Source organism: Podarcis liolepis (genome assembly GCF_965112155.1).
Source record: "Podarcis liolepis genome assembly, chromosome: 2".
Taxonomy (NCBI): Eukaryota; Metazoa; Chordata; class Lepidosauria; order Squamata; family Lacertidae; genus Podarcis; species Podarcis liolepis.
The window spans coordinates 28,488,535-28,492,726 of record NC_139555.1 but is presented as its reverse complement, the minus strand read 5'-3'; positions in this window follow the sequence as shown (position 1 = coordinate 28,492,726).

The window sequence follows — 4,192 nt, the reverse complement described above, 5'->3', positions numbered from 1 at the left end:
CCACCCCTCTAAGTCATTTGCGCAAGTCCTAAGCTACGCGTGGTCTCCAAAAACGCCTCCGTTGTCCTGCTGCTCTGTTCAAGGGCCTCCCCCTCTTGCACATGCTGCACATCTTCCACAAATAAGGGGAAGGAAGCTGCCTCTATATAGAGCTTCCTGTTCCGACAGCTGCATATGGCGGCTGGCTAGGAACTCCTTTCCACAGACACAACTTCCCTCGTCACCACCTGATGCACAGTGAAATGTCAGGGAAGGAGGCCCTGCTTGAGGAGGACAATGGGGTCGAACAAGTAAAGGCCTGTGAAAATCTTGCTGGAAAGGGTTTTGTTAAAAAGTTTCACCCAACCCCCCCCCCCCACTTCAGCCCATTTTCAAAATCTATATCCCTTGTGGATTTCCCTCCTCTTAGTATTAAGATGGTGCTAGTCCTGACCTGGGCATGGCCAGGATTTATTTTAGGGGGGCAGGCTTTATGTGTGTAGGGGACAGGACCGAGTTATGTGTGACACAATTGGCCAGTTTTATTTATTTATTTATTTATTTATTTACTTGATTTGGGGGGCAGCTGCCCCCCCCGGCTACACCCATGAGCCCCCATCTAGTTCCAATGGGGGGCAGGAAGTTTTCTTAGGAGGGATGGCATCCCCACCATACTATATTTAAAAATAAAATTCAGAGAGATACTGTATATAGACGTTTCCATGCTGGAGGAAGAGTAGAAGCCATAGCTTCCCAAGCCACAGGTGATTTACCAGGGGTGCCAACTTAAAATATTGAGGGGTAAGCCCAGGTAAGCCCCGCCCCACATAATCAATCACATGACACAGTGCGCACACACTATTTGAATGGGAATGCCCATCAACTTTGTGGGGGCCCAGCCCCCTCAAATATTTTATTGGGACCCTAAGAGTTGGCTCCTGTGTGACTTATGGACAGTCGTACCTTGGATCCCGAACGCCCTGGAACTCGGACGTTTTGGCTCCTAAGCACCGCAAACCCAGAAGTGATTGTTCCGGTTTGCGAAGGTTCTTTTGGAACCTGAATATCTGATGGGGCTTCCACGGCTTCTGATTGGCTGCAGGAGCTTCCTGCAGCCAGTCAGAAGCTGCGATTTGGTTTTCGAACATCTTGGAACTCGAACAGACTTTCAGAACGGTTTCCGTTTGACTTCCAAGGTACGACTGTATTTGGCATCCTGCTCTAACCCTGCTCTCTTCAGAAGCATTGCTGCGTCTAGGTGGTGCCGGAGTGGTATTAACTTTGTTGACCCATACAGATTTTTCCTTTTGTGTGTGTGCAAAAGCAAATGGCAGTATCCTGCGGAAAGGCCCTCACACCTGGTTCACAGCTGCACCGGTCACCCAAGTACGGCAGCTGAATGTCTAAAAGGCATAGCAGCATCTATTCCTAGCAGCAGCAGCTAGTGAGCACCCTAGGCAAAGGGGTGGCTTTGCTGCTTTGTTTTCTAGCATCCATCCGTCCCATGATGGGATGAGGAACCACAGGTACTTAACCTTTCGCCAATTAGAAGAAACAGCCCGTGCAGCCTGAACCTACCCCTCAGGAACGAAAAGCCTCAGGGAGCCGGGGACTTCTGGCTCCCTCCCTGCTCCCAAACACTAAATCATGGGTAGGCAAACTAAGGCCCGTGGGCTGGATCAGGCCCAATTGCCTTCTGGATCCGGCCCATGGACTGTCCGGGAATTGCTGCGTGGATCGCCAGCGCGTGTGTTCTTTCCCTCTCCCTCCCACAGCGCCACCGTCTTCTCCCTCCCTCCTCCTGGCTTCTCCCTGCCCTGCCTAGAGGAGGAAGGAGGCTGGGCTTTGTTGGTGCCAGCAGCAGCAGCGCCGAGTGGCCACCATTTAAAGCAGCCCCTTTCTGGAGTCCTTTTGCTCGCCACTCATCGTCCCACCGCCACTGCCAGCCCTGGCCTCTCACAAGACACAGGTAAGCAGCCAGTGGGGCTCGTGGGGCTCTTGCATCATTCCACCTCCCCAGATATAGTCCGGCCCCCCACAAGGTCTGAGGGACAGTGGACCGGCCCCCTGCTGAAAAAGTTTGCTGACCCCTGCACTAAATGATGGGGCCTGTCACTCCACAGCCATTCCATGTGACTCCCACTGCTGCCACTTCTTTCCCAGGTGTCCCCCACACGTTTGCAGGCCTTTGGGGGGTGAGGAAAGGGGCACGCTCAGAAGCCTGATAAGCTACCTGAGGCGTGCATCAACATTACAGAGTAATATGACTGGGCAGTCAGAATAAAATGCAGATAACCCGTGCCCCACTAAATGCACTGTTTTCACACACTTGGGGGAGTGGGACTCTGCTACTGCTCTTCCCTGTTGTGTATTAGTGAACCTCCCCAGGAGGTGATTTCATCTAAACAGGGAAAGGGGCATTCTGTGGCCCTCCAGATGTGGCCACTGGCTAGGGCAGGCACCCCCAAACTTGGCCCTCCAGCTGTCTTGGGACTACAACTCCCACCATCTCTGACCACTGCTCTTGTTAGCTAGGGATGATGGGAGTTGTAGTCCCCAAACAGCTGGAGGGCCGAATTTGGAGATGCCTGGGCTAGGGCATGGGCGTAGCCAGGATTTATGTTGGGGGGGGGGCAGGACACCCACCTGTCATCATCTTCTGTCTGGCTCTGCCTATGGCTCAGTTGGGTTGCCAGTTGTGTCGCTAGAACACACATTTGACCTCCATTTCAAATATTCTGAATATTTCTGCTTTTAGTTAAGTATTTTTATTTATTTACTTGATTGGGAGGGGCAGTTGCCCCCCTGGCTATGCCCATGGGCTAGGACTCCAACTGTCTTCAACCAGACAGTATGATAAATGGTTAGAGACAAGGAGAGTTGCAATATCTGGAGCCCCCGCGGCCCCCACCGCCACCCTCCCTCCCGATTTCCAGGATCCTACACAATACTCAGAAGGGGAAATCCTTGCACAGCAGACAGAAGGGCTCTCCTCATTGGCCCAGCTGGCCACAGCCCATATAAAGGCAACTCCGGGGCGATCTCTGTAGGAAAGGGAAATGGAACCAGCTCGGACAGCGCCATATAAGGAGAAAATAGTGACAATACCAACGAGGGCGTTTAGTCACCGTGAGCGGCGAATCAAACCACCCCTTGCGCTTCCTGTTCAGAAAAATCATAGCATGTGCAAATCTGAAACAGACCCGGCGAAGCCTGACGAGGCACAAGGCCTGTACTTATATGGAAGTGAATCCCCGTTGCACTCAGCGGCAATTACTGCCGACGCATGGGGAGGATCGGGCTGCACGCTTTAAAAAAACGAACAATAATAATAATAATTGCATTTTATTAATTGGGTTGTCCCCGCCTCTTTTAAACGCACTTGCAGGGGCTGCTACTGCTGGATTTCGTGGCGGCATGAAACCAGAAAGTGGGGCGCAGCTGGTACAACGTGTAGGAGGGGGGCGCAGGGTGGAGGATCGCGGGCAAACTTGCAGCTGCGTCCACTGCCGGCTTCAGGTCTCTTTTTAGCACTGCCTGGGTGCGCGGCGCGTGGAAGGAGGAGCGACTTGGCTCCAGGTCCGCGGAGAGAGGATCGCCGGCACATTGCCCCCCTCCCCCCCCCCGCGTCTGCTAAAATGTTGAAAGTGGATCCCGGAAGCAAACTGGAGTTACGGCAATTGACGGGTTAACTGGTTCAGCTTCAGCGGAGCTGCAAAAAGAAGCGGCGACTCCCCCTAGGGGCAGCTGGTGCGCGTTGCAGGCCACTCGGAAAAGCCTGTCGCTCAGCCGGTGAGGTTGAAGAGCCGCCCCCACCCCCACCCCACCGCCAGCAATGCCCTTTATCCACAATGGCAGTTTCCACCGTGGCTGTTGCATCTCCAGTAATCCGGAGAGGGTCTCCGTGCCCTTTTCACTTGATGGCATTTCCATGAGTTGAAAGATGAGTTTTACTGCTTGGTCTCCTGCTGGGCAAGATACCAAGGGAGTCTAACATAAGTACTGTACTCCGATTTTTAAATTTTGTTGCGAGGGAGACATCAGATCCGGCTCGTAGAAGTCCTAAAGTGTGTGTGTGTGTGTGTGTGTGTATAATGTTGACAGGAAAAAAATGGGCACCCCGGACACAATGCAGGTTTTGCAACCACAGTCATTTTAAGGCTCGCATGGAGCTAAGCTGGACCATGGCTCGCGTATTGTTACGCACCCCGTT